The sequence below is a fragment of the Barbus barbus genome (genome assembly GCF_936440315.1).
Source record: "Barbus barbus genome assembly, chromosome: 11".
NCBI classification, from domain to species: Eukaryota; Metazoa; Chordata; class Actinopteri; order Cypriniformes; family Cyprinidae; genus Barbus; species Barbus barbus.
This window is the reverse complement of record NC_136739.1, coordinates 26,689,363-26,712,120: the sequence shown is the minus strand read 5'-3', so window position 1 is coordinate 26,712,120 and position 22,758 is coordinate 26,689,363. Positions and strand designations below refer to the sequence as shown.

The following is a 22,758-nucleotide window of genomic DNA, read 5'->3' as shown; positions in this document are numbered from 1 at the left end:
TGAATTTTGAATGCCATTTTGACTTCCTGCCCACAGAAACCAAACGTTCCCCCCACATCTGGTGAAACCATACACATTCACCTCAAATTCAGGAAAATCTCCAGGCAGGGGGCAGAATGTTTTATAGACAGAAAAACCAGATGGCCTTGAGCATGGTCAACATCAAATACAGCCATTAGAAGTTAGCTGAGACGTGACCTTAAGTTAATTTACTTTAAACAAAGATAGCAGTAGAGAATCACCATTGTGATTTGTGAAGCTTAGTGTTAAGGTCAACCACAGTCCTATATATTAAAATATGTGCATCTAATTTATTTAAAAGATGATTAGGTCAGGTCAGTATAAATGCAAGGCCATTGGAATAAAGATGAGCAAGTGAAATGTCAGCAAAACGAAAAGGAGTTTCTGTGCAAATCATTCACAAGTCCCTTCTTGAATGGAGAATGTTTTGCACAGAAATGTGTTTTGCTAGGGCCTGTATGAAATGTATGAATAAGATTGTTCAGATAACAAGGTGCAAAAACTGAAAGGAGTGAAGGCTGAGAGTATGAATCAAGCACAGGCCCTCACTATGACACAGGTGCTGTCCTGAGGACTGTTTCAGATAGATTGATCTTTCTGCTGTCGTCAGCAAAAAAGACCCACAGGATATGACAGGCAGTTTGTCTTCATTTGCTTCCCATGAAGTAGTCTGAGGTCTTCACAAACGCACCAGCAGAATGTTCAAGAGATTTTTAATACTACTTGAAGATGTCAGCACATCAAAATTTCTATACTTACGGAGGGGAGGGAAATGTGACTGACATTTAGGATAGAGGGAAATTGTCCTTCAGTCCTTTTCAATGGACAAGGCTTCCTGCAAACACTGAAAGGAAACTAATGGATTCAGTGAATGATGGACTCGCCACATGCTTCTTTTAAAAGCAGTGATGTGAAGACGTGCCAAACTTGCACCACGCTTGGAAAACAAGGTTAAAGAAATGGGCAAAGGGTTTGTTAGAATCCTCCATAATTTGACAAGGTTTTAAATGGAAAGCATGTCCTTATTCTAACAGTGTTCTGACTCTAAAGGGCCCTTTAACCCTACTAAGTGCTCCAAGCCACATTTCCGCCACAGCCTCAATGCCAATGTTCTGCCATGGGCAGATAAGAGCCTCAAAACCAGCCACAGAGACCACAACAGAATTAATTTTGGGAGCTGTTGGAGACAAGCTTCCAAGAACCAGACACAACCTTTCCATCTATTAAACCAGTAACAAATGCTCATTAAAACCGAGGTCAGCAGAGCCAAACAACCATCCCCCACTGGGCTACCTTAGGGAGCACAATACAGATGATTCTGACTGTAAACGGTTTCAAAGATTCAGCCTGAGAAGGAAACAAATCAGCCTGAACCTTGATATTCCAAGAGGCCCTACTCCATTATTGTTCTTTTAAAGCCAAAGCTAATAAGTCCAGAGTGCTGAGAAAGAGGGAGGATAGAAACAGAGGTAGGGGCTACATTACTGCCTGACCCAGTTAGAATAATTGATTTAATGTGTCAACTGAGTCAAGTTAAGTTGAGCAGTAATTCCAAGGAAGCAGAATGGAATTAATCAGGCTTCAACCCAGAACTGCGGACAGCGAGCCCTCTGGAAGAAAATTCCACAAGCACAAAGACAGAGGGCATATTCACGTTATTGATTACACCATACTTAAATTTCAGTATTTCAACTACATGAGTTTATCACAACCAAGAAAAAAGGGATTTTGTTTAGAATAAATAAATCGCATTACATAATGAGCGCAAAAAAAACAACTGTATTGTCCGTCAAAAACAATATTTCTTAGAGTTTAGAATTTATTATATAAAACACAAGATAAGACATAGCCACAAACAAAATAAATAATATTTCAAACAGTAGTTTTAGTTGAATTATCCATTTTAAAGCAAATTATGTACAAGTCAAGTTGTATCCCTACAGGTACAACTTTCGTATTTTTCCCTGACATTTTATTTTCAATCTAGAATAGACTACTTATGCAACCTCAATATTTATTCATATACAAATTGTTGTTCTGTTGCACTTTTGCTGCAAGTAGCATTTATAATTTACCTGAAAAAAACAACAACAACAAAAAAACACAGTTTGAATGGGCATAATGCTTCTGTAGAAGCAAATTCCACAGTGTATATTTGAATAGCACAAAACAGGAAATAACTCAATATGAGGTCTCTACTGATGAGCCTAAATGGACTTCAGCAGTATGTCTGTCTGCTTGTTCACAGCAGGACGTTCAGTGAAAAACAAAGAAGCATTCAGCTTAATTTTGCAATGATTCCAGAATACCCCAGCCTCTATAAATAGAAAGTATGCTAAATACAAACACTAAGCAAGAACAGGCTATATATTTTCGAAAGCTATTGGTGATTGAGACATTCAAACTGAAAAGCCATTGAAATGCATCTATCAATCACCGTCTGCAGTCCTCCCTCCATTCCTTTTGATGTGAGCAGAACATTATCCAACTAGAAAATAGGTCTATTATTAATCATAGGCTAATAAAACTGAAATTAGAGCCATTTCTCACATATAGTGGACTGGCAACCCAATATATTAACTGGTGTAAATTGATCACTCAGACATGTACAGCTATAATATTTTCTGGTTTTACATGCTCATCAGCCACGTATACATTTTCTTAGCTTAGATGTTTGTGCTCTCAATGCGAGCTGGTGATAAGAATTGGAAAAAATATATATATTTATTTATATTTATATTAGGGCTGCAACAACTAATCGATAAAATCGATTATGAAAATCATCGACAACGATTCTCATTATCGATTAATCGGGTCTGCCCACAGTGCACGTCCAACTTCAGCTGGTTAGTCAAATTACGGCACTGAATAATGCATTTCTATGGACAAAATGCATCTAAAAATAGTGGAGGAAACAGAATGAGATTCTGCCGGAGAAGCACGTGATCCAAGCTGCCCAAAACATGATAATTCTTTATTTTAAGCTTTAAGTTAATGCATAAGAGTAATGGCTTGCCCTGTCAGGCGCTTTGACAGATGCGTGTGCGTCCTCAGCGCAAAAACGTTCAGTTTACGGTCATATCCTTATCTATAAATGCCACAAATTCACGCGAGCATATCCATTTTTGCATAAAGGTCCGTCCTGACAGTCTGTGTTAAGTTTAAAATACCGAATGAGCGCCGGCGCGGCGGGCGCGCGCACGCGCGTCAGACGGACAGAACACAGCAGAGAGGGAGACAATTAATAGGCTTTTCAGCGCAAACATATCCATTGTGCTGAATTATCTGTTGTTGAAAGTTAATTTAAGGTTTAAAATAAATTAAAATATTTTATGAGAGTAGGAACTTTAAAGGGATAACAGCGTGTAATTGTCTGTCTGAATAAAAACATGAGACGCTCCATAACGGCCTTTTACAGGATAAAGAAATGACGAGGTGACTGTGATCAAAGTAGTTCCTGCAGAACATTACTCTTACCTGTTGGTTAACACTGAGTTTGTGTTTTTATTCGTCTTTATTATTATCTTTATTATTTAAATTTTTAATAGAGGTTTAAACTATATTCAATTTTTACAATGCTTAACAAATTTATGTAAGTTTTTTAACAATGTGTTTATGTAAGGTTTGTGCCACTGCTGCTCTAAAGTAACAGTATTGGTGATAACCAAAATCATTTTTCGGCTTTCTGTACTGGTTAGTACTCCAATATGTGTAAGCTCTTTAGTAACAGTAGTAGGCTATTTTTAATGCGATAATATCATTATTGCTGTTATCTATGAAAGAAAACCAGAGCACTTATTTTTTCTTGTATTTTTTATTTGAGTATTTTTTTTTCGCGATACCCAATTGCAGTCAAAAAGTACATAAACAATACCAGCAAGAATGCAAGCTGTTATGAGGCCATTTTTTATTATTATGTCTAATAAATGACAATAACATTTTTAAATTTAAACAAATTTTTGACAAATTTCTAAAATATGTTTTCTCTTTATTATGATAAGTGGTCTAATAAATTAAGCACTGTATGTTTTCATAGCATTCAGTTGTCACGTTTGTTTGAAGGACATTGGGCAGAATGTGGAATAGTGTTTTTTTTGGTCAATATTTTTTTAATCCGATTAATCGAAAGAATAATCGGCCAACTAATCGATTATCAAAATAATCGTTAGTTGCAGCCCTAATTTATATATATTGGGGAGAGGGCGATTAAAATGACCATATCACGAAAGACACACAAACTCATAACTATATCCATAGATGAAAGTAATCCCATTGTCAAAGGAAAAACCTGGAATGTATTGCATTATAAAAGCCCTTTGATGTATTTTCTGCTAGGGGCTCTTTTATAAAACCGATTTTCTAAAGGCGATGAATTGCACAAATAACATGTTATATCTCACAAATTGAATACCAATATAGTTAGAAAAGCTTTATTTCCTTGAGGATATTAATTGTTCTGATTAAATTTAGATTAATTAGAGTGGTAATTAGACTAATTATAGAAAATGCCTAGTGGAAAATAATTACATACTTGATAAACTTCTGTTGGAGGCTTTACGCATGTATACATTGTGCACATACACTGGAAGTCAATGCTAAGCTGGCAACTGAAAGGTTATAGATTCAAACCCCAAAAGGGACGATCAATAAACCATCTCCACTGTGCCCTTGAGAAAGACACTTAACCAAAGGCTGCTGTCTATGTACTGCAAGACATTTTGGATAAAAGTGCCAACTAAATGACAAATTGGTAAACAACAGTAACGGCAGTCAAAAAGACCAGAACTGACAACATATCCCATATATCTTTGATTTGTATAGATAAAATTACTGCTTACAAACAAACGCTCGACAGTGATGCTTCAAGACAAGCGGTTTTAGATTAGCACTTCATTTAAATTGAGCTGAAAATTTACAAAAAGTGGTGTGTGGGGGGCTGAAACACCATATCCAAAAAATTACTGGGGATTTGAGCTTCTTTAGATTACGATCACAATCGATGGATCAGGATCCAAGACTGGTGTGAAACATTTTCATGGTGCCACACAGACCTCAACTGAAAATGACTGTTTTTAATAATCCAATTGATATTATATGCCATTACAATAATTTCATCCGTGCAGAGCCTCCCACTTTTTCTCCAAAGGGTCTACATTTGGGGTGAGATACAGGATTAAGGCTTAATAACAAACAACATGGAAGATGGGCACTCTATTCATTATAATGTATTCTTCAAAATCCTCAGGCATAAACTACAAAGACAAGCAAGGACAGACTGCATGAAACTGAAATCAATACATAAAATGAAACTGAGAAATGAAAGACAAAGAGACTGAGACAGACAGAAATAATGGAAACCCTCTTAGCGTTGAAGATTTGATTGCACAATGCTTGCTTGTGTATACTGAATTAGCCCTAAAGTAGATTTCCATGTATGTCATAAAGTGGTGTAGTAAATACTTTGAGTCTTGCGAAGCAATTATAAAAAAGGATATATAACAGATAGTTCTGATTTTGAATTCTGATAGAATGAGCCACACTTGTGACCATACATCTATAATTCCAAGCTGCATCATTGACTTGTACAGTAAATACATGGAAAATAACACAGAAGTCACACAGACTACTTTTATGGCGCTTTTATATACTTACATTGTAACTGCATAGTTTTTAGTTTTTATCAGAAACGTAATAAACCAACCTAGTCTCATTAAAAAAAAAACATGACTCTACCAACATTTCTGTCCAAAAATGTAGCTATACATACAATTCACTGCAGTTTCAATGATCACAACTGGCAGTAAAACACAACTTTTATTCCTTTTCACACAAATTATGATTACAAGACATGATTATTTTACAAACTCTTACATTTATGTGGTTCCTTGCACTATACCATGTTATGACCTCAAAAATTTGTAAATTAATTGACATTTGCTTAACATAACCAGCACCAAATATACAGTATGTCTTTTCTGACATAGTAAACTTGCTTGTTAACTCACCTTGTACAGCATTGCACTTGTGATACAGAGCACTTGGCTACAAGACCCGTGAAACACGAGTTACTATAAAACCTCTCAAAGACTTGTCTAAGATAGCTAAAATGGCATGGTTGCTTCAGAAATTGCATTTTTATTTCAGGTTTGTTAAGTGCAATTCACTGGACATTTCACTTTGAAAGAGTTGCAAAAGGAGCAAGAAGCAATGTTAAATAGTTTTGCAGAAATGTCATAGCAGGCACATTTTTACAATGAGCCTGGATTGCAATACACCAAAACAAAACAAAACAAAAAAACATGGAACGAACACATGCCATGTTGCTAGTCTAGCAAGGTCACATGAACAGAATAATTATCAATCACAGTCTTTTATCCCAAACAGCGGTAGAGCTCTGACAGATGAAGAGGACAGTAATGAGGCACATAGCCCTGGCTGGCAATAAGGGAAAAGAAGACCACAGCTTATAAAGTACATGATAAAACCAGGCTGCCAAGATGTCTTACAGCTGCTCAAAGCTCCTAGTCTCCACAGGAGCTGCAGAAAACAACCAAGGTCAAAACATGAGCGTGCAAAAGACCTACAACTGAGGAGTCATTGGTGAGAGATTTGATGCATTAGACACGGTTTAAACAAGCACACACACAATGTGTGCAAAAACATTGAATGTTTGCCTTTGATTTCAAACGATTTGTTGTTTTGCTGTCCCAAATCTTGGTTTAGTAGGGAGCAAAACAACTTCCCAAATGAAGGCTGTTCAAAAAGGTAGGCAGCATATTCTGCTTTCAAAGATTATTATTTTAGGCCAATAGCTCATATCCTTGGGGGATAAGGCAATCTCATAATGCATTGCAAATTGCTAAGAAATATTATAATATATATATATATATATATATATATATATATACACACACACACACACACAATGTGAAATCAATTGTGAGTGCTATTTACTAGATAATGGATTCTGAGGTTTCAAAAGCAATCACTAAGGTTCCATTTAGTTAGTATACTGTCTTAGAGGGCAGTTGCACAAGTAGCAGTAGACAGCAAGGCAACTCACTAGGTTTTGAAATGGAGTCAAAGTGTATACAAATAATAGAAAATAGTGCTCAGCCAGAGTGAACAACATATTCTATATCTTTTACTTTCTTTCATTTGCTGTAACTCAGAAACTCATTAATGTTAGCCAGCTAACAAGAATCAGTTTTTCGCTGAAAAAAAAGGAATGAAGCTTTAGAAGTAAAATCTAATAACAGTTTTGAAAGCACATTATATGCTCACATTGATATGCTTACCTTGTGCACACATTTTTCATGCAAATGTAAACAACAACAGGCTATTTAGACTAGAGAAACTAATTTTGGAAGAATGAAATCCACAAGGAATCCACAAAAAGAAAAAATATCACACTATTAGGTTGAATAACAGGGTTTATCTGAGAACGGCATTGATTGAACAGCATTTGGGTTTATTGTGCACCTCTGAGAATACAGAGGCATTTATCACATAATCGTATCATGGCATGACTCAGATCTATTGACTGAAACATGATGAATCTCTCAAGATTCAAGCTTTGACTTTATCAGAACATGACTGTAAGATAAAAGAAAAAAACTGAACTGTACTAAATAAGAAATAACTAAACTAACATCATAGCCATCTCATATAACCGTCACAGGATCACATTAATGCTGAATAAATTAATGCTGAGAAAATTCACACAATGTTCTGTGATTAATGTCAATGTTTTACATGAACATTTATTATTATGCATCCCCCTTTTTTCAGTTTCCTGAGACCACACTAATGTTTTCCCCACTTCCTGTGGCTAGTGTCATATGCTCACACTAATTAACACTCCTTATCCAGCATAAAACAGCAGTCCCTAAATGCAACTGCCTCCTGGAAACCTAGCTGATCCGGCCAACAACATACGCTTGTTCAAACTTAAATCACAATGGTCTAAGTTCACATGGTCAGTACAGTAACTGCTAATTGTGACCATAGCTACATTTTTAAATCTATTCACAGTCCCAATAAAAATGTGTGATACATATAAATTTAAACGGCCTCAGAGTACATCTTTATATGATATTAAACCTAGAAAAACAAAAGATGGAATGTGTATATTAAAAATATTATGCTATTCATCTCTCTAAATATGTATTTTCTTTTTGATCATTACTGATGCTACTTTTAGAGAATTGAGACAAATTGAATATCTGGAAGCAAAAGGCTTCATTGTTGTAATATGGTATTGAAAATGTTGGAATAAGACAGAAAAACAGGGCATAAAAATAAAGATTTCAACCATAAAATCAATTTTCCAAGCTCCCTCAGCACAATCCTCAAATGTAATAGAAAAGAAATCTCTTTCTGCAGTTATAAAATTAAACATGTATGATCCAAGAGTACATGCTATACATGTGTCAAATCAAATTACTGGATTTTAATTCCAAACGCACAGCAATGTATGTACACCCTGTCCAGCTGTCTTTTCAAAGGGCAACAAAGGTAAAACAAAAAGTCCTGGCTCACAGAACAAAAGAAGAGAGAGCAAGCCAGGCCAGCTAGAAGGAACATGGGGCCAGAAGTGAGATGAAAGGCTAGAAACATAAAGCAGCAGTGGGTGGTGATGGCTTTCTTTATCTTGACTCTGCCATAAAGAAACAGCAATGCCATAAGTGATCTGCTTTTCTGACAGAATACTTGTTGGGTCAATGGCGGTAAAAGGCCACGCTGTACTAAACACACTAGCTTTGAGAAAAGGGCCCAGTAACAGGGCTGATTACTGTCGGATAGCAGGTGTCAAATGCACAGGTCTCTTGGGGTTCAACTCTATTCTGCTGATGGACTAGTGCATAAAACATTCCAGCAGACAAAAAGTGTTTGTAAGGTCTTTCTGAACGGCCTCTCTTTCTCTGTATGTGTCTGTACTTTTATGTAAAGGTGAAGTGTGTAATTTCTGTGCCACCTGTGTCAACAAACTAAACTGAAAATTTCTAAATTGCTATTGGTCTGACAAACAGTTTCCACCCTAAACCAAACCACTGCTGTGTCAGGCTGGTCAGAATGTAAAAATAAAAATGGACACAAGCAAAAAAGCTAAGGTTAGCTTAAGATTTGTTTTTGCACAATCATGTCTCCATATTAAGTTGAGTAAGGAGAAAGCACTGTAACATCAAGTATTGTAAATTACACACATCACCTTGACAGATTAAGGACTCCCTGAAGGTGAAATATGGCACATCTGAAACTCTTTAGGGTAGCTGCAGGATTCTTGTCCAATTTCTCGAAGGTCAAATATTAAGTGAAACGGAGGGTATTCACACAGTGCATAAACACTGTGATTATGTGATCATACACAGGTTTTCCCACACTGTGTGTATCCTTAATTATACCATAGCTCAGAAAAGCAGATGCAGAAAGACATCTAACTGAGATACTAGGTTAACAATACAAGGATTTTGTCATGATCACTCTTGAATGAACAAAATAAATTTCCATAAATGCTATGCCATTAAAAACTTGTAAAAAATTACTTTAAAAAGTATATGCACATTACTAGGGATGCACGATATTGGAATTCTGCCGATATTCGATATGCCGATGTTTTTCAACTCATTTTGGCCGATATCGATGCCGATACCGATATATTTCCTTTTGTTTGGAAACAACACCAAGTCTCTCCTGTGCAGAAATTATAAGCAAAATATTATTAATTTTGGTTACTTTTTAACAAGAACTTATTTTAAGAATTAAATAAAAAATAATAAAGGTTTTTTAACAGTACATTGAAGCTTTGAAAATAAATATAAATCAACTATATCAATCGCTGCATTTTTTCCCCCAGAAAGATGCAGTGTTAACCCTAATATTTTATTTTAAGATTTAACATTTGTAGATGGTCTAAAACAAAAGAGTTGTAAAAATTCAGAAAATCTTTTAGAGCTCATGATTTGTTTAAAAAAATAAAACGTTACACATTAATGAATAAATCAGTATATATAAAATTATTTAATTTACAAGTGTCATGTTTGTGATTTTTTTTTTCATGTAAGCTATAGCTTCTGACCATTAAATCAAAACATACTTATTTTATTACATCAATTACTGCTTTATTTAATCAGAAACACAGTCTAAATGTTATTTGTGTAGGCTATTTTACTTTTTAATTTAATTAGAAGTAGTCCAACAGCGCCCCTACTATTAAAACTACTTACCGAACGGGCATTAGGACCTGGGGGAGGCTGTCACTGCTGCCCCTGCTTGTGCTATAACGGTTTACTCTATCCCACACCGAACGCGTCATTCTGTACATGCCTTCACACATTAAATGCAGCGATCCAAAACAGTCAATCTATTCATCATTCAGACAAAACTTTGCTTCAAGAATGAGCCACATTGCTGACGTGATCTAATCAATAGCACACCCTGAGTACATGCGAGTTAACCCCTTCCCCTTATCGGCAAGACATATCGGCATAATTTTGCATGTCAGGCCGATGCCGATATTTACATTTAAAGTCATTATCGGCCGATTTCGATATCAGTCCGATAATATCGTGCATCCCTACACATTACCCTTCAAAAGTTTAGTGTAAGATCTTTAAATAAAAAATACTGCAAATACAAAAGTATTGAGAAATATTATTATTTAAAATATCAGTTTTCTATTTTAATATATTTTAAAATGTAATTTATTCCTGTGATGACAATGCTGAATTTCCAGCACTCTTTAAGTGTCACATGCTACTTCAGAAATAATTTTGATATGCTGATCTGGGGCTCAAGTAACACTTCTTATTATCCATACAATAATGAAAATAATGAAAACAGCTATAACACACACACACAACAGGAGTGGTCTTGAGGTTAAATATCCATATCAAATTAGGCAGCATTTAGTTATTGTACCATCTCATAGTTCACATAAAAGCACCTCTTCAAAGCAATGGTTCAGCCACACAAAAAAAGTCCTCAGGCTGAAATCTCATTTAAGTTTATTTACCATTAATCTATCAATACAGTCAGTTCCTCAGGTAAGCGTCATGGATATCCTAAAAGGATTACATTTCAGAAACAGCACCATGTTCCAACTCATTCCACATCAACTGAATCATGTGGCAGGCATGACTTAAAACCTCTTGGGAGACACTTCGAAGATAAATACAGCACAAGTTCAGGGTTGAATGATTCTAATAATTCTGCGAGTGTCTAGTGCTGTGAAACTCTCTTGCCTTGAGTTAAGATATGAACCTGAAAAGACATTACAGCTGCAGTTTAGACTGCTAATCCTCTGTACACACAAAGTGCATTTTACACTAGTGGCTTGTCAGCTAAATTTGGGCCTGACAGACTTATGTTTTTGACTCAGACTCCTTTTCAACCTCGATGGTGCTGGTTTAAAGGAATACTTCACACAGAAAATTAAAAGTTTGTCATTACTTACTCGCCTTCATGTTATTCCAAACTTGTATATGCTATTATTCTTTCTGTGGAACACAAAAGGGGAAATTACATGCTCCCATTTCCCACACAACAACAGTTCTCATGTCTGTCAATATATAGCAAATTATAAAAATTTGATGTAGTCCTTTCCATTTGAGCTATAGTTGCTAATAATCTTGCCTCCAATGTCAAAGACAGAATCAATGAGTCAAACTCACAAACTGGATCAGCTCGATTTGTGACTCACCGATTTATTTATCCAGTCTCGGCAGTTCTCAAAGTTAACAGCTCACTGGAGGGGAAATTTATCGGTGAATAATGGCTTAAATTGCAGTCTGTTCCTCACACAAAGCCAACACAAGCTCATTGGAAAAACGTGCTTATGGCAACAATTACACTGTTTCTTGCACATTTCACAACACTTTCAAGTGAAATGTCCAGTGAGTCGTGCTAAAAAAAACATTGCGTTTCATCCGAAAAAGATTGATTGTGAATCTGCCAATGTTTTATTATGGTGGTTATTAACAGTAGTTTGGAAATGAAATGCCTGGTAAGTGGTGCTAAAATGTTAATGCTCTGTTACAAAAATAATGCACTTACACTTAACGGATAGTGTTAACAAAAGCAAACATGACAAAAAATGTAATTGCTGAAGCAACCATGCCGTTTTAGTCAGCTTTGGTCTCTGTTATTGTGATGCATTTCACAGGACTCACAGACCATATCGCAAATGTAATGCTGTACCAGGTGAGCTACAAAGCAAGTTTACCATGTCAGAAAAGTCATATGGAACAGGTTTTGTGATGCAGATATATTAGTTTACAGGTCATGCACTATGTTATAAGTTCATAACGTAGTGTTGTGCAAGGAACTGAGCATCTTTATGAAACATTAAATTGACCTGTCATTATCCACCTTTTTCTTCCCGTAAAAATGGGGACGGCCATTTGTAAATTCTATGGGTCTAACTTCCAGTCGATTTGCAACTTGTCTTACAATATTATTTTAATGTATTATCTTAATTATGAACACATTGGTTTGTAGTGCAAACAGTTTTACTGTTTACTGCACGATATTATCTCTTCTATTCTTCTAAGGCCTACAGCCATATCACTCTGCAGCCCAAGACTGGTTGCCCACTGAAGCTAAGTAGGGTTGAGCCTGGTCAGTACCTGGATGGGAGACCTCCGGTGAAAACTAGGTTGCTGTTGGAAGAGGTGTTAGTGAGGCCAGCAGGGGGTGCTCACCCTATGGTCTGTGTGGGTCCTAATGCCCCAGTATAGTGATGGGGACACTATACTGTCAAAAAGCACCGTCTTTCGGATGAAACCGAGGTCCTGACTATATGGTCATTAAAAATCCCATGGCACTTCTCGTAAAGAGTAGGGGTGTAAACCCAGTGTCCTGACCAAACTCCCTCCACTGGCCCTTGTAAATCATGGCCTCCTAATAATCCACTTGCTTGGCTCGATCTCTCTCGCTCTCCTCTCCACCTGTGGCTAGTGTGTGATGAGCGCATTGGCGCCATTGCACTGTGGCTGCCATTCCATCATCCAAGTGGATGCTGCACACTGGTGGTGGTTGAGGAGAGACCCTACCAAAAGATAGTAATGTGCTTTGGGTGTACAGCAATACACAATAAAGCGCTATATAAATGCATCATTCATCCATTCATTCTCATTATTTCCTTAGCAGCTAATGAACCGGAAGTCTTGCCCATAGGCTTATTTCCGTGTTGAAGAAAAAGGTGGAAATAAAGTTGTCTGTGTTTTTACCATTTCAGCTGAAAAGTGCAGTGAATTGTACATTTTTTGAGTTTCACAGAAATGTAAAAGGTATGTTTTTCCAATGCTGCAAAAGGCTATTATCCTTTAGAAGTTTTTGTAATGCAATATAGCACACAAGTTGTATGAATGACTTTTCATGGTGTTTTCTACCTAAGGTAACTACTATCATTGTATGGAAAAGGGCAGTGTGAAGACACATCAAAAACTTCCCTTCATGTTCAACAGAAAATAACAAAGGCTTTGAACAACATGAGGGTGAGTAAACAATTGCAGAAGTCTTATTTCTAGGGTCCTTTAAGTTATTCATTCTATTATATATACTATTTTTGTTCATTTCTTCATTCTAACCTGCCACTCCAGGTGCAGGCTTAAGTAAAGACCAACTAAAGCACTGGATGAAACACACTTGCTGACTGGCATACACTAAGTCTAAGCCATATCTGTCACTGAAGAACAGTGTCCTGTGGGAGAGGTTTTCAATAATCCATCACCTGAGGTCACACATTCTCCTCACACACCAGTTCTCCCTTTTTCTTTTCGCTCCAGCATCTTACACTTCCCATGTTGCACAAGCTTGCACAATTCATACACTTTTTGCAGATTATATTTCACAGATTTAATTTCTTCTCTCTTCTATTTGACCTTAATCAACTCTGCACTAAAACAGTGTGTCTGCTCATGTGAAAGACTCAATTTAAAAGGGCATTTTCAAAAATGTAAATTAGGAACTACGTGGCAACAAGTGTGCATAACATCAGTGTGAGCCATTTGAAAACAACAGAACTGCAAGCGCAATTTTGTTTGCAAATAACGTTGCAATGCTTTTATAGAACCTGGCCTTTTATTGCAAAAGCGTGACATTAGACATGATAATGGCTTCACTGGTTGGGGAATTATGAGGCACCGAACAGGCACTCAGATGAAATCACAGTGGCATGTGAATTATCTACAGTCAGGTTAAGAGTGGTGAAAAATGACTGGAAATATCATGTTCATCACAGGTGCTAATATTGCGATTTGTGACATTTTAAGAAGCTTTGAGAAGCACTTGCCTTGTGAAGAATATGACTGTCACTGGACACAGTAAGAGATGCTGTAAAATTAAATAGTTCAGACTTCTGCCTATACCTATAACAATCACAATCAATAAAGAACAAAAATTGGATGGACTAACCTGTCCGGCAGCACAACAACTGCTTCTGTAGGTGCGCCCATCATCTCTTTATCATATTAGGATAGGGAAGGTAAATTGCTTTGTGTTGACATCAAGACATCAACAGCTGCATAAAATCAGGGCAAAGCCCATTCCAGCACAATTGTCAATGGAGACAAGCCTTGAAATGAAGAAAAATAAATCTCATTGGGTTTCATGAGAATGATTTTTATGGGTATAGCTGGGGAAGAACTTGGCACATACTGATTAGGGCACCCACATAAATAACTTCAAATCAAATTATATATGCCTAGCAGAATATTTAAGATACACACTGTTTGTTATTTTTAAACAACTTAGCTTCAGCTGGCTGATAGATTTAAAATCTAATAGGAGCTTAAGTAATGAGATGTTATGAGATGACAAAAAAAAAAAAAATGCTTACAGATACTTTTAATGCAAAATAATGAAGACTGGAATTAATGAACTTGATTTTAAACAACTAAAACCAAGATAATTGTACACACAAAAGAACAGATAGCAGGGACATTATACACTGCTTAAAAACACAGCTTAACATCTTTAAAACAAGAAGCAAATTGCATAACAGTATTCCAGAGGATATTTTTTGTTGTAAAGTTTCATTAAATTTCAAGCATAAATCTGTGAACCTAACCCAATTTAGAGAGGCAAGTAATTTGTTGCTTGCAAAATTGCTAATTAGGTAAGAAACTTGTATTAAGATAAAACTGCTGAAAGATATTTTCAGTCCCAAAATCTTTTTTTTTCTGAATTTATCTTCTGGAAAATATTTTTAAAATGGAAAACAAAAAAAAAATGCTAATTAAGAAAATGATTTTTGAGGTACAAGAACATGTCTTTTCAATCACATCTATAAGGTCATTGACAAATTATTGGTGATTGCTTTGGAAAATATCAGCAAACATGTCATGCCATTTCAAGCGGAAAATGCAAGTGAGAAAGGTTTCCAAACTAATTTATAAACTACCCGAAAATAACAGGATTTTTTGAAAATTAAGCTTTTATTCACACAAACTGCACATGAATGTGTATCATCAAACTAAATTAAAAGTCAGTGTAGACACAGTAGGCCTATTTCAACGGACAATAAATGGGCTGCAGATTAACTTCCCTATGTAGTCAGCAACCTCAAAGATGTATAAATCCTGAAATTGCAAATAGTGGCTATGCCTAGAAGGCACCAATGTAATAAGATTTATCTCCAATGAGCTAGGTCTTATGCCCTCCCAAAGTTGTGCTTGAGAGTCAGAAGTATAACCAAGTGCTATGGGCCATGAACTTCAAACCTTCACAGTCATTTGGTAAAAGCCACAACAATAAGAATAGATTAGAACACTTCAGCGACCTTAACGCGCACCAGAGTATAAATATATCTAATTTCCTCAGGGGACCATTTCCTCTGGGGTCAACAAAGGTAACAACCTAATTAAGATATGACAGATTTATAAGTAAAATTCTGTGTAAACAAATGTTTGTCACTGGGCATGAGGAATTCCACAAAAAGAAAAATCACTGGTAAAATTTATTTCATGATATTTAGTGGGAAATCATGAATTAATAATTAATTCAAAATAAAAATGTTATCATAAACTCCATTCTTCAATACAAAAGGTGAACTTCTGAAGAACATCCTGGTTTCTCTTCTACTGCCAACCTCCAAAATGACCATTAAAGTACTAGTAACTTAATTTAAAAGTAAAACTTTTTAAGTCATACAATACCTTCATGTGGCAAACACAAAGTTGAGTCAGTACTTAAATGATTCCCGACCAAAAGTCATTGACATCAAACCATCGAAAGCACCTTATTTTAAAGCTTGTTTTGCCATTATCACCAAACACAAAGATAACGATTGTTTTCAAACAATCCCACTCCAATGCATGCTTCTGATTGAGCCAATAATATATAAAAAAAAAATAATAATAATAATACAATTCTATGTTTTTTAAGTTAAGTTTCAAGTTAAGATTATTTCAATCAATCATGCTAAATTGCACTTATAAATTCTAATGGTTTTCCTCTAATCTGGACTTTAACTACAGATGAAGCAATTTTAGTTGTAAAAAAAAAAAAGAAATGATAAAGTAATGATGTAAAAAATTCATGTCGTTCATGACAGAGCCATTATATTCAGACAATTCACTGTCTGTGCCAGTAATGAGGTCACTGGATGTTTGCCTCATCCTTTTCTATGTATGCCCTCATTTGCAATTTGGTGCTTTCAAAAATACATCTGGCAGATGAAAGATTCTGATCGTTATTTTTTTCACATTTAGTAACGCCAAAAACTGGAGCTGTCTGTACGGCGAAATACTCTTTATTCAAGTATGATATCTATGCTAAAAGGATGGCAGATTAGGAGAGTTGAACACCCCTGAAATAATCAATGTGTAATGCAATTACGGTTATGCATTGTAAGATGTGCTCGGCCTATTAACAGATTGTTAATTAGATTTTTCCTTTCTTCAAGGTTTCTAAAGGACTAATGTATGCCCAAGAATGCACATCTAATATATGTTTATGTGGATTTACTTAGCTACACTTTGGGGACGCATTTGTCCTCAGAAGTGAGCTCAATCTGACAAAACCTTCCTTTGGGATACCCAGGGATGTCTCCAATTTGAATTATTATTCATGCATACATTTGTTTTTTTTTTTAAACCGCAAACGTTTCCATTAAGGGGTTAAGGTTAGTCGGTAGTATTTATAATTAGCTTTATGTAAAAACAGTAAAGTCTGTGGCTTATCCTCATTTAGATAAGATAAGGTAACGTGTAGCACCACAGAACCTTCACTTCTTTGGAGCTATGAAAACTGCAAATCAGCATATCACCGAAAAAGGAACATCTAGCACATGTATTAACTTCCCAGTTCAGAGGCAATTTAAAAACAGTACTTTCAAACATAAAAAAAACTCCCCACTTCTTTCATAAATTGTATGTCAAAAGGGAAGTATCTCTTGAATAATCAACTACATTGGGAATTTGTAATTAAAAAGAGCTTTGGAGTTTCGTGCTTTACAAAAACAAAAACAAAAATATGCTTTTAGATCAGTAATGCATCTATGTAATCTATTAAAAAATGTAATATGCTTTAGACAGAAAGGAAACATGTCATTAAAAATAAAAGCAGGACAGCCGACCTTGCAAAGTTTTTGGATACAGTAATAATGTTCTCCATCAGAATAACAAAGGCCTACATACAGTAGTAAACTTACACAAACAAACCTAGAAAGCCAGCAAGAAATGAGAACATTAAAATGTTCATATGGTGTGATATTTTTCCTCTGTTCAAAGGAATAAATTCAAGGAAAATGAAAACCTTAATTTATCCCTTTCTGTTACAAGAAACATTTATTCAGCCATAAAAAACCCATCAAAAAGTGCTCATATTCAAGGTCTTTTAAAGCTGTTTTCTTTACGGAACAGATCAAATATAAGTTATATATAACAGTTATACATACAGTGGGGATCGAAAGTTTGGGAACCCCTGGCAGAATCTGTGAAAATGTGGATAATTTTACCAAAATAAGAGAGATCATACAAAATGCATGTTATTTTTTATTTAGTACTGTCCTGAGTAAGATATTTTCCATAAAAGATGTTTACATATAGTCCACAAGACAAAAAAATAGCTGAAATTATTAAAATAACCACATTCAAAAGTTTGGGAACCCTTGGTTCTTAATACTGTGTGTGGTTACCTGGATGATCTACGACTATTTTTTTGTTTTGTGATGGTTGTTCATGAGTCCCTTGTTTGTTCTGAACAGTTAAACTGAGCACTGTTCTTCAGAAAAATCCCCCAGGTCCTGCAGAATCTTCAGTTTTCCAGCATCTTTTGCATATTTGTGAAAACTTTTTGAATTTGAAGATCAAGGTAAATTGTACTTCATTTGTCTTCCAGGAAACATGCAAGTATCTTCTGTCGCGTCAGAAGGGCAGTACTAAATGGAAAAATATGATATTTCAACAAAATAAGAAAAATTTGGACATCTTCATCCTGTTCAAAAGTTTTCACCCCCCGGCTCTTAATGCATCGTGTTTCCTTCAGGAACATCAGTGAATGTTTGAACCTTTTTTAATTGTTGTGTTTGAGTCCCTCAATCATCCTCAGTGTGAAAAGGTGGATCTCAAAATCATACAGTTACTGCTGGAAAGGGTTAAAATATGCAAAAGATGCTGGAAAACTGAAGATTCTGCAGGACCTGGAGGATTTTTCTGAAGAACAGTGCTCAGTTTAACTGTTCAGAACAAACAAGGGACTCATGAACAACCATCACAAAACAAAAAACAGTCGTAGATCATCCAGGTAACCACACACAGTATTAAGAACCAAGGGTTCCCAAACTTTTGAATGTTGTTATTTTAATAATTTCAGCTATTTTTTTGTCTTGTGGACTATATGTAAACATCTTTTATGGAAAATATCTTACTCAGGACAGTACTAAATAAAAAATAACATGCATTTTGTATGATCTCTCTTATTTTGGTAAAATTATCCACATTTTCACAGATTCTGCAAGGGGTTCCCAAACTTTCGCATGCCACTGTAAGCTATTCACTGCAAATCTTCCCCTTCGGCTCTTAAAATAATGCCATTCCACTTATTTGAACTTTGTTTAAAACGCATGCAAAAACAAATAATTTATTCTAAATTTCAACGGGGCAATTTTTGAAAAGTCATGACTTGTGTTTTGCCTTGTAACTTTATTCACACCATTTTTATTGTGTTAAAAGTTTTGAACAGTTTTTTTTTTTAAATATAGCCTATCCATATGAAATATATTTTGAGCACTAGTCCAGTGTATATTTTTCATGTCTTTTTACTAACAAAAGGTATGCATTAAGTTTTTATTAGCCATTTTTTAAAATAAATAGTCCCATTCTCTAAACTGCAAAAAAAAAAAAAAAAAAAAAAAATCCATAAAATTTATGGCAAAAAAAAACAGCAGCTGTGGTTGCTAGAAGTTTACAGTAAAAATAGGGTAGCAACATTTTAGGTTAAGGATTTAACTTAAATTTACATTTAAATACCGTAATTTCATTAACTAATGTTAATATACCAACCTATTGAAGTACTGAAATCTGTTTTGTACCTTTGTAATACACTGATAACCACCAAAAGCAGGCGGTGTTGAGAAAATCACATGATGAACCAGCTCATCACAAGCAGCTTTTAAATATCAACATATACAGAAGGTGCCCAGTGTCATTCACACAAACACTAAACATCATCATGATAACACACATGAAAGTGAACTAATGCAATAAACATTAATTTAACAACATTAAATGTAACATACAACCCTAATGTACACAACTGATAAGAAAAAAACAAACATAGGCCGAGTTATTTCAACAACAAAAAACATCAAATTTCAAATGTAAAACAGGGAATTCTGGGAATGTCAATTATGTTTATTCACTGTAACTTAGGCTATTCTTTTTCATTTCCAAATACGGTATACTACTGTAAAATTACATGTAATGTCCAATACAGTTTTTGACCGCAAGTAGGGGAACTTACCATTAACCATTGAAAAGGTTTTTTGTTGTAGCATTTTTACAGTGTTTTACTGTAAATTCACATGCATTTTTTACAGTGTATGCTATGGTGCAAACAGAAACCGACTAAGCCTAATTTTCACTTATTGCCCACAAAAATATACATAATTGGGATTTTAAAACTATTGGAGAAAAAAACCTAGCAGTTCCAAAGCCTTGCAGCCTTTATTTTTATAGATTTTTTTGTTATTAAAAACACTGACGCATGGCAAGAAGAATTCATTAAAGTCTCCTTACTGGCAAATATTTGCTATAGCAGAATGGTGGACTTCTTGAGATTCAGCGATCAGTTTGCCTTTCTCAGAGAGGGACTGTAAATTCAGTAAATCTGACTGGCTCACACTGAAGGAAAAGGTATTGTCATGCAGATTACAGCCTGGAAATGGCCTCTAGAGGTATCCATGGACAGACCTCGCCAGTCCTTTCCAGGGGCACTACATGGCCAAAAAGGAGTTTTAACTACTGAACAAACAAAACAAAAGAAACTGAAGTAGGATGAAACCCTTGTGCAAGCTATAGAAAATACAATTGAATATGATCATGATATGTCTATGCATAAAATACATGATATACAAATAGACAGCCAATTTTTTTTAAACATCTTATTTTGAAGATGACAGATAAGCAAATAAACAGATAGAAAGACAAATAAACTGCCAGATAAGTAAACAGATATGAAAAACAGGTGAATGGATAGATAGAAAAACAGACTGAAAGGCAGCAACACAAAATGCAGATTGACAGACAGATACAGCAGACGGAAAAATAAACAAAGTATCTCCATCACCTATCTATCAGACGAGAAACAAACAGCTAGACAGATAAACACAAACAGCTAGATAGACAAATTAGCAGATGCATAGCTAGATAGACAAATAAAAATACAGACAGACAGACTAATAAACATACACACTTTGGCAAGTCAGTGTAAACAGGTGAAGTGAAAAACTGTCTGCTAAATATATTTTCCATCACACAATATAGAGGGGGGAAAAAGAATATTACAAGTAAAAACGAAGGTTTTTTATATCCTATATCCCGTTTTACCATTCACCTAAAAGGCGGACAGATTTTAACCCAATAATTAATCGCGTCAATATACTGTAACTTCATAGCATGAAGCTGAAAACAAACACTGATCAGCTGTCAGGCGCATCAGTAACCTGCACTTTTCTGCTAATTAAAAACCAAAGCAAAGCTTAAGGAGATGCAAAATCTATGTCCAGCAACAAATAGCCTACCCAACTAACGTTACTCCATAAAATCCGCCTGTTCGTTTGAAGATCACAGTTAAGAGCCGACAGATCCCGCTTGCTGGCGCTCGTGCATCCGTGTTACAGAAGGAACCTGCTCGAGCGCATTCCATCCTTACCAATTCCGTCCGTAACATTCCTGCAGGATACAGCTTCTAACAAACCAATGTTTAACTTACTTCATGGCTGAAACTACTTCATCTGACGAACAGAATGGAAAAGAAAGTTTTACACACGTTCTCTACAAGCGCTGACTCACTTTCCAGGACTTCAAGTTTCTTTTTTAAGAGATGCGACATACAAAGACAATCCACGTTCCCGAAACGCTTACTTTCCAAAGCAAAAGTACGATCCACTCACCGAAAAACACGAATCCTTCGCGCGTCCTGAGCAGAGCAGTGCACGCACACGCTGTCTTCTACACACATACGCGTGAGCGTACACACACACACACACAGCCCGCTGGAAAGTTTAGTGACGTCACCCACTCAGTTAAATGCCACCGCAGGAGTCTCGCCAACCCAGCTGGAGGTTTAAAGGGCCAGAAGAGAGGTGATGAGTAGGCTACTGCTTGGATGCAAACAAACACTCCATGTCTCATTACTGTTATACATTTTAGATATAGTAGCTTACTTTATACATATATGTCGTGAACACATTTTAAGCTCAAAATGCACTTTTCAGGCCTCTTGTTTTGAGAGAATAAACTGTAAATACAGATACAATTTATTTACGCACAGTATGTTGATCATATTCTTTGTACTACATGGTCTCAGTATAAAAAAATAAATAAATAAAAACTGCTACTAAACATCCTAATAGGCTATATGCTTTTTAGTGAATATGAAATACAAATTATTAACAGAACAGCAACATTTTAAAAGGTATTATATATATATATATATATACAGTGACCTCCAAAAGTATTGGAACAGTAAAGACAAAATTGCTCTGTTGGCTGTGGAGTCAAGACATTTACAAATATGATTAAAAGATGAATATGAGACAAAACTACAGAATGTCACATTTTATTACTGGGTGATTCAACATAGATGTTTTACCAGCTAAGAAGATCAGCACTTTTAGAGTTTCATCCCTCTATCTGATGTGAGCATAAGTATTGGAACAGTTGCCTCACAGGTCTTTCTAAGTGATCAGCTGTGTCCTGTTGCATTAATTCTTCAGGTATTAAAAGCAGAGAATGTGTCGTATCTGTTATATCCATTACTTCTGTATTCTGAATCTTGCATTCGATGATGACACACGCAAACCAGGATGAAGATGAGGGAGCTGACTTTGAGAGAAAAGCAAGCAATTTGGATGCTAAAAGAAAAGAGGAAGTGAGCTCTAGCAAAAACAAAGGGCATGGAGAAATCAAGAGTTTGGGAACCACCAGCGACACCAGCAACCAACAACGACCTGATCGGCTGAGAAAACAACAGTAGTTGATGACAGACAAATCATAAAAGCTGTGAAAATGA

The 22,758-nt window shown here is 35.6% G+C and overlaps 1 protein-coding gene across 6 annotated transcripts in view; it reads right to left on the bottom strand.

The window, feature by feature from the left end:
* Positions 1–21,765, bottom strand: part of LOC306876947 (PTB domain-containing engulfment adapter protein 1-like) — a 55,282-nt gene extending 33,517 nt beyond the window's left edge. For 2 of the 6 annotated variants that reach the window (XM_079428409.1, XM_079428415.1), the window contains exon 1: positions 21,638–21,765. The gene's annotated coding sequence lies outside the window, so the exon portion shown is untranslated. Of the gene's footprint in view, positions 1–21,265 lie in introns of all 6 variants that reach the window. The other 4 variants (XM_079428414.1, XM_079428416.1, XM_079428411.1 and 1 more) reach the window with 3 other exon arrangements.
* Positions 21,766–22,758: the final 993 nt, after the last annotated feature.